Below are 9,064 nucleotides of genomic sequence, written 5' to 3'. Positions count from 1 at the left end.
CTGGGGCTGGACCAAGCTTCCCTTTCAGTCAGGTGAGAGACCCTTCCTATTTGCCTTTGAAGCTGTCTTTAACATTTGTGTGTTGAGAAGTCTGGAATTCACAGCAGCTGCCAGTGATTCAGTCTCCTAAGTTCTGCTCAGTCTTCATCAATATGGCCCAAACTGCACTCTTTTCCCAGCCTGGTACAATAAATCCTTCTTGTTGACCTTCCAGACTTTCTTGGGCTGGAAATTTGCTTCAGTTTGTCACTTTTTGGCTTCTGTTGCTCTAGAATTTGCTTAGAATAATTTTTTACAGGTGTTTTGAGGGATATGCCAGGAGACCTTTCAGAGCTCCCTGCTTCTATGCCACCACCTTGGCCCATATGTTCTCTTATTTATGAATGCATGCCTTGACAGAATTTTAAGAGTTAGAAGGAACCATTAGTACAGGTCATCTAGTCTAACCTGTACCTGAACAAGAATGCCTGCTTCCCCTCTATAATAGACCCAAAATTAAATCATATAATGCAAAGTGCCTTGGAACCCAGCCTAAGAATTGAAAAACTTGGTTAGAAGGCTGGCGTCATATTTACCACTAAGGTGAACTTGACCAAGTCATTCAATTTAATTCAATTTAATAAAATTTTATTAAGTAGGTATTGTACATGAGAGGGCAACTGGGTGGCACAGTGCATAGAGCGCAGAGCCTGGAGACTCTTCTTTCTGAATTCAAATTTGGCTTCAGACGTTTACCAGCTGTGTGACCTGAGAAAATCACTTGAACCTGTTTGCATCAGTTTCTTCTTATGTAAAAATGATCTGATGAAGGAAATAACAAATCACATCTGTATCTTTGCCAAGAAAACCCCAAATGGGGTCACAAAGAGTTAGACATGACTTAAAAATGACTAAACAACAATTTTACATAAAACTTTATGTTTAGCATTAGAGACATAAAGATAAAACCAATCTCTGTCCTCAAAGAGCTAACAATCTCTCGAAATCTCTGTAAATCTCATTTCCTTTATATATAAAATGGGAATAATAATACCTGCCTCATCTATATTATAGTGTCCTTGTGAGACTCAAATAGGATAATTCACATGAAAGCACATATAATTCACATGTGAAATTTCACATTTTGTTATAATCACAAAACATCATATACATGTGAACTTTTATAATTGTCATCATTTTCTGGGTTCAGCAACACAATAGTAGCAATTAAACATATGGAAAAGGTAAGTGTTTGAGAAGAAGATGGGGCAAAATGTTACAATAAGCAATAATAAATCTTTGAATATTTATTACAAACCTTCTCCAGACCCAGCTAGAGAAACATAGGAAACTATAACAAGATTAGAGCCCCTTTAGATAAGACAACTTAGTCACATGAAATAATTGGACCATGAAACAAAGTTGAATAAAGTGCATGGTTCAGACATTTCACAGATAGAATATTATATTAGAAAGTGTTAATTGTGCAGCACAGGAAAAAAAGTGAAAATGGGGTTAGGAAAGGGTTCTAGCAGAACTGTTATAGCCTCACATATCTCATAGCATGTACATGTGAGATATCTGGGGCCTCAGGTCTAGGTGAAGAATAACATGAATAAGTGAGGCAGATGTGTCCAGGGATGCTCCCAAATAAAAGTTAATGAAGGATAAAGAGGAGAGAGATTGCTTCCTAGAAACCATTGTTTCTTGTGTATTTTTTAAAACTCAAACCTCGAGCAATTCTTTCCTCTCAGCATATATGAACAATGGTGTCTCAGGAGCATAGAATTTAGACGGGTAAGGGACAGGAGAAAGCATCTGACCCAATTTTCTTGATTCAGAGACAATAAAACTAAGCACTAGAACAGATAGGGCTTGCCCCCAAAATCCCAGGTACAAAATGTCAGAGTCAGCATTAGTATCAAGGTCCTCTGATTCCAAATAAGGTTTTCTGACCCTTGCATAACAGCTGAAACTAGAGCTTATCTTTTGCATCTCCACATGTCCCATATTCATCTCATTCCCTCCCTTTGTTGCTACTTGAACTTTCTGTTCATTTGGAAAGGACTGCTTTCATGTTAGAGTAGATCTTAATGGGACCCAGATGTTTGACCAAGATCACACAAGGAGTAACACAACTGGAATCTGAGCCAGGAAAGACTGAAGAGGAAATGAAACATTCACATATATGCCATATGTAATAATATGTCATATTCTTAAAACAATCTTGCTGTTACTACATACAATGTTCTCATGGTTTTGCTCATTTCACTCCATTATTTCATGCTTACAAGATCATTTTGTTGTATATTTAAAAGGAATAGCAAATTGTGCATAGTAGATGACAGTTTCATGTACAATCATCTTTTTTATTGTACTATGGTATGAAAATGCTTTTTTTATTCCATAAATTAAAAATAAAATTAAAAAAACTAAATTATAAAAAGTAGAGGAACCCCTTTGGGTTTTGGTAGGGACCTGTCAGAACCGTACTATTCGGTCCTCCTCTCATCCCATTACTCAGTTTCCTTGAAACTCCATGAATTCACTTTAAATGAACAAGACTAAGGACTGTTTTTGGGAAACCGGGAAGAAGAGGCATTGAGAAACATCCTACTGTGTTATATGGGATCAAATAAAAGAACTGGATATGTTTGACTCAGGAGACATGGTTATTCTCTCCAAATATCTGAGGTGCAGAACAAAGAAAGGTTTGGACTTGCTTGAACAAAGACCCACAGGTAGAAGCTGCAGAAAGACAGGAACAGGCTCAATGCTAGGAAAAACTTCCTGAAAATTAGAATGATCTGCCATTGGCATGGGCTTCCTGATGAGGTAGGGAGCTCCTGATCCATCCTAAATGCACAAGCAGCTGTAATCTGGTTGTATAGGGGATTTCCTACACTGGGTAGGGATTTGAACTTAAAATGATCTTAAGGTTGCTTTCACTTCTAACACTCTACAATTCTATGTACCAATTTATGCATGGCATGTGAAATCACCTATATACATTTAAAACATGAAGGCTGCAAAGGTGAAGATTGTAAGATGCAAAACAATATGTCTATATGTGTATATACATATATCTAAATATATAAGTCAAATATTAATTCATTTATCTATATAATCATAGTAGATCCTACTGCCTACATGATAAATATAAAATCCATTATCTTCTAAATCCCTCATGAAAACTGGCCCCTTCCAGCCTTTTCATTTTTCTTGTTTAACATATCTTATCCCTACCTCCACCCCTATTAGGCAATCCACTGACATTGGCTCCCTATTGTTTTTTTTAAAAAGATGCCCCATCTTCTGCCTGGGCATTTTCACTGAATATTCCCCATGTCTCTCTGTCTCTCTGTTTCCCTCTCTCTCTGTCTGTCTCTCTCCTTATCTCTGCCTCCTGAATTCCTTGGCCTCCTTCAAGTCTCCACTAAAGTCCCAACTTCTGCAAGAAGTTTTTCTAGATCTCCTTTAAGACTACTGCCTTCCTTTGTTGATTTTCTCCAATTTATTCTGTCTATATCTTGTTTGTAAGTAGTTTTTTTCCTCATATCATTCTCCATTATTGTCTCCTCCATTACACTTTAAGGTCCTTAAGAGCAAAGATGGCTTTCTATGTATCTTCAGTGTTTAGAACAGTGCATAGAGATGCTCAACAATATAGCAGGTACTTAAGAAATAATAGTTGACTGTGATTGATTATAATCCTGTGTGTTTATATAAGAGGAAAAGAGAAAGAGAGAGAGAAAAAGAGAGACAGAGACAGAGAGAGCGAGAGAGAGAGAGAGAGTTGGAGAGTACAACCACAAATTCACAACAGTGGTTCAGACCTGCATGCTTGATTTTATTAAACACACATTTTTGATGTGCCTACTATGTACAAGTTATAATGCTGGTTGGATGATGAGTTCAAATAGATAAAAATGAAAGCGTTCCAAAGTGTTTTCATTCTTCTGGGGAGATGTAGCATGTATCTAGATAATAACTAATATTTAGGAAATGTTAAGTGATGTAAAGTATTGTACATATCTCATTTGATCTTCACAACAACCCTGTGAGGTGAGACGTGGTAGGATTAGTGACTAGACCTATGATTTAATTGATATAGGGAACTCATGGAGGAGAAAAGTCCCTCTACCAATGCATTTTGGCACTTTCTCTGCAGTTTAGCATCTGAGAGTTTCCTACAGTGCTGGAAAGCTAAATAACTTGTCCGGGATCGCACAGCCAGGATGTGTTAGAGCTTGAACATGAGTCTTCCTGGATCTAAATCCAGTGCTCTATCCACTCCGCTATGCTGCATCTTATTACTACCTCCATTTTACAGATGAGGAAACTGAAGCTTTACCCAGGGTCAGCTAAAAAATGACTGAGGTAGGCTTTGAATATGTCTTCCTCGCTCCAGGTCCAGCACCAAATAATTTCAGGAGAAACAGTGCACTAACTGAGGGGATGAGGGAAGGTCTTACATGTCATACACTGAAGATGCCAGACAACATCTGTGAGCTGTAAGTTTGATACTACCAGCCCATCTTAAAAAATGAGGAAACTAAGGTAATCAATCATTTATCCATGGTTATATAGCTAACAAATATTAAGGTGGAATTTAAGTTCAAGACTTAGTAACAACTCCACTACTCTTTCCACTTGACCACATCACTATTCTGCTGCAACAAATAGTATCCTGTTTTCAATACCTTCCAATTCTGGCACTCTTGACTTATGGCAGACAAGATCCTCAAATATCAATTATAAAATAATCTTCAATTTTCATTTCAGGGAATTTTTAACAAAAGCAACAAGACAATGAACCCATGCTTGTTCAGTTTGAATTTATTACTTTTAAGGTGCTATTATTGATGATGAGAGGCAGTAGTATGACGAATAGAGAACTGGTTTCAGAATGTAGAAGACCTGGGAGTTCCCTATGGCATTGAAACACAGGGCCAGTAGGGGAAAATGCCAGAAATGTAACTGCAAACACAAAATTCACTAAAGTGTCTGACACTATCTTTGTGACCTTAGGCAAGTCACTTAAACTTTCTGAGACTCAGTTTCATCATCTGTAAAATAAGTAGTTTGGACAAGATGATCTCTGAAGTCCCTTCATCTTCTCCAAAGTCTGTTACCATATCTCTCTACTCTGGTGTAAGATTGCAGGGGGACTGCTAGAATGGAGTATTTTATTTAGTGCATAAAGACAAGACTTCAACTGAACTTCCATGCTCAGCTGTCGAGATAGCTAGAGAGAGACACAGAGAGATAAAGACAGAGAGAGATGGAAGTAGAGAGATGTAGATCTTTCTGTCACCTCCCTCTCCTTCTTTTCCTCGCTCTCCTTCTCTCCATCTGTCTCTGTATCTGTTTCTATCTCTCTCTCTCTTTCTTTCTCCCTTGACATTGTTCAAATTCATTTCTCATCTCTTGATTTCCTTTTTTATAAAATGATGAAGGTGAATTAGGCAGAACTAAGGACCTTTCTGTCTGTAATGGGCTAAGTTCCATGAACTTCACTAGTTAACACAGAAGATTTTCGAGTTGCTGTGCTATCTTCATTTTTTGATGGTATTGTTGTTCTGTAGAAGAAACTTCACCATGTGGAAACTCTGTCCACCAATGCAGTTGAATGCTATGGCTCAGAAAGTTGCTTTGTGCACCAAAAGGTTAAGTACCTGACCTACTCAGATGAAGAGGTTAAATCCAGGTATAAATACAATCCAAAAATATAACAGACCCACACCATTTATTCTTCCATTGAAATGATAATATTTTTCTTCAGGAGATTTGGCTTTCACAGGGTCGGTGAGGATTCACATTTTAATTTCAAAGTCCAATAAATATAAAAAGGCAGTGTGGTGCAGTAGACAGAAAACAAAGCTAAGAATCAGGAGTTCCAGGTCCTAGTTCTGCCTCTGTCACTAACTGGTTATGTGACTGTGGGCAAATTATTTTCCCTCTCTGGTCCTCAGTTCCCTCATTTATAAAATTTGAGGTTTGGACAAAATGATCTCTCAGCCCTAAAAGCCTATGATTTAATGATAGGGCAGGAGCAAGTTGGATAGTCAAGGTTAAGGTTTCGTTCCACCTTGGAATGGAAATATTCACAGGAATAATTACAAAGCAGAGAATCCAGCTTAGGCTTTCTATCTAGTGATACTCCTGATTCAGAGTGCTATAGCAGTGTAGGCTTTCTTGAGTGATACTGGTCCCCAGTGCCAGAAGAGAGTCCTGAAATATCCATACAAAGGAAGCTGTCTCGAAATCAAAGAAACTGAGTTGGAAGAGACCTTGATGGCTTATAACCATAGAAATAGAGTTAAAAAGGACCTCTGAGGTCACCTCATTTTACTGATGGAGCAACTGAACTTCAGAGAATTTAAGTCATAGATTGTAAGTGACCCAGCTAACATTTGAAACCAAGTTCTCTGGATATGAATCTCCTTCAAGTAGACATTCTATCTCTTGCCTCTGTGTCTCCACCATTCCTGAAATGCACTCCTGCTTTGCCTCTGGCTCTTAGAATTTCTTGCTAACACCTACTCCATGCATCTTTTTCTGATCCATATTCTACCCATCCCCCCAAACTGTTAGTCTCCCCTCACCTTTATGAGCTGATTTGGTCTTTCCCTGATGAGGAGAGAAAGCACTATCCTAATTGGAAACCCTTAGTCCTCAGGAAAAGTTTAGCGGTATTAACAAACATTTAAATTGTTATTATTGCAAATACTGTTAGAAAACTCTGAGATCTCAATGTCAAGTCCATAACCTGACCCCAGTGTTGGCACTGAAGACCATGAAGAATTCAATGTCGAATCTTTTCCATAAAAAAATGTACGACTTATTCTTTAGCTTGTTGTGGCTGCTCCTTCAGCATATCCATTTCAACAGGGACTTGAGCTTTCTGCTGGAGAGGCATTTGTCTTTGTTCTGTATCTTTATCTAATAACCTATTCTTCTTAATCATGTTAAAGGGAGACAGACAAAGCTTAATCAAACCATTAATCACAGGCAAGACACAATGTGCTTAGATAGATGCTTTATTGCATTGTCCAAAGTGAGCATTAATGCAAATAATTTTGACAACTAGGAGATGCTATTATTTATACAATTAAGGCATCACTGTGTCTACAAACCTGCTACAATTTATGAATTTTAGGATCAGAATATCCCATCTAAGTTTTAGTTCACTCTTTTTGAACTTATTGAACCAATTAGGATGTACTAGCAATTAATTCAGATTCTCATTTGAATTTCAATATCTTACCAAATGTGAAAAGGCAGAATTCTGAGGTAGAAAGAACACTGACCTAGGAATCAGGAGCTTTGAGTTCTGGTCTCTCCTTTGCCCTTAACTAACTGTGTGACCTTGGGTAAGTCAAATATTCTCTCTTGTCCCCATAGGATCAAAACTAGAGGTGATTGTAGAGACCTCTACTCCAACCCCCTCATCTTATAGAAGAGGAGAACTGTGGACCTAAGAAGGGAAGTAATCTGCCTTAAAACCCACAGATTAAGTGGAAGGGCTCAGGTTCAAAACCAGGTCCTCTTACTCCAAATATAGCATTCTCTTCATTGTGCTTTCCTGTTGCATTTGAGGGTTTTTTTAGTTTGTTTGTTTTTTGTTTTACCCTGGGGTATAGTTCAACCAGAGCAGAAGACATTAACTTATTTTAGGCAGATGTTGTTTCATTATTTTCTCTCCTATTGTGACCTTCAATTTCCTAAGTTACTTTTGTTTTATCCTTTCTCTCTAAACTCTTTCCACACCTATTTATTACTGATAAATAATTTAGTATTGACATGTTTGTACTTTGCGTTAACAGCCACAGGGAATGTTAACCAGTCATGGATGGGAAATTGCTATACATGGAGGGAGAAGCATGGAGGCTTTGTGGCAGTGGGACCCCAGCTCTTTTTTACTTCCCTCCTTTCAGAGATATATTGGTAAGTACCCCAACATACACAGGGAGCCTTCTATCACAGGTTCTTAGATCTGAATTCATAAAGGAAATGTGACTTTTGAGGGGTTAACAATCACTTTAATCAAGCACATGTATCAATTCTTTTCTTTTAATTTATTTATTTATTTTAAGTTTTTAACATTCATTTTCATAAAATTTTGAGTTCCAAATTTTCTTCCCATCTCTCCCCTCACCCCCCAAAATGCTGTGCATTCTGATTGCCCCTTCCACCAATGTGCCCTCCCTTCTAACACCCCTCCCTTCCCTTACTCCCATCTTCTCTCTTGTCCTGAAGGGCAAGATAAATTTCTATATCCCATTACTGTATTTCTTATTTCCCAGTTGTATGTAAAAACAATTCTCAACATTTGTTCCTAAAACTTTGAGTTACAACTTCTCTTCCTTCCTCCCTCCCCACCCATCCCCACTGAGAAGGCAAGCAATTCAATATAGGTTATATATGTGCAGTTTTGCAAGTGACTTCCATAATAGTCATGTTGTGTAAGACTAACTATATTTCCTTCCATCTTATCCTGCTCCCCATTTCTTCTATTCTCTCTTTTGACCTTGTCCCTCCTCAAGAGTGTTTACTTCTAATTGCTCCCTCCTTCCATTTGGCCTCTCTTCCATTATACACCGCCCCCCCCCCCCCCCCGCTTATCCACTTCTTCCCTACTTTCCTGTAGTGTAAAATAGATTTTCATACCAAACTGAGTGTGCATGTTATTCTTCCTCGAGCCAACTGTGATGACAGTAAGCTTCCTTTTTTCCCTCTCACCTCCCCCTTTTTTCCCTCCATTAGAAAAGTTTTTTCTTGCCTCTTCTATGAGACATAATTTGCCCCATTACATTTCTCCTTTTCTCCTCCCAATATATTCCTCTCTCACTCTTTAATTTTTTTAGATATGATCCCTTCTCATTCAACTCACCCTGTGCTCTCTGTGTGTGTGTGTGTGTGTGTGTGTGTGTGTGTGTATAATCCTTCCAGCTACCCAGATACTGAGAAAAGTTTCAAGAGTTACAAATATTATCTTTCTATGTAGGAATGTAAACAATTCAACTTTTGTAAGTCCCTTGTGATTTCTCTTTCCTGTTTACCTTTTCATGCTTCTCTTGAT

General features: G+C 38.0%; 1 long non-coding RNA gene across 2 annotated transcripts in view; it reads left to right on the top strand.

The window, feature by feature from the left end:
* The first annotated feature begins 4,087 nt into the window (after nt 1–4,087).
* LOC140524450 (uncharacterized) overlaps nt 4,088–9,064 on the top strand; it is a 28,173-nt gene continuing 23,196 nt past the window's right edge. For both annotated transcript variants that reach the window (XR_011973728.1, XR_011973726.1), the window contains exons 1-2: nt 4,088–4,539; nt 7,809–7,929. This is a non-coding gene — a long non-coding RNA (uncharacterized lncRNA). The remainder of the gene's footprint in view (nt 4,540–7,808; nt 7,930–9,064) is intronic.

The sequence above is a fragment of the Notamacropus eugenii genome, chromosome 1 (genome assembly GCF_028372415.1).
Source record: "Notamacropus eugenii isolate mMacEug1 chromosome 1, mMacEug1.pri_v2, whole genome shotgun sequence".
NCBI classification, from domain to species: Eukaryota; Metazoa; Chordata; class Mammalia; order Diprotodontia; family Macropodidae; genus Notamacropus; species Notamacropus eugenii.
Note: the sequence above shows the minus strand (reverse complement) of the source record. Positions and strands in the feature narration are given on the sequence as shown.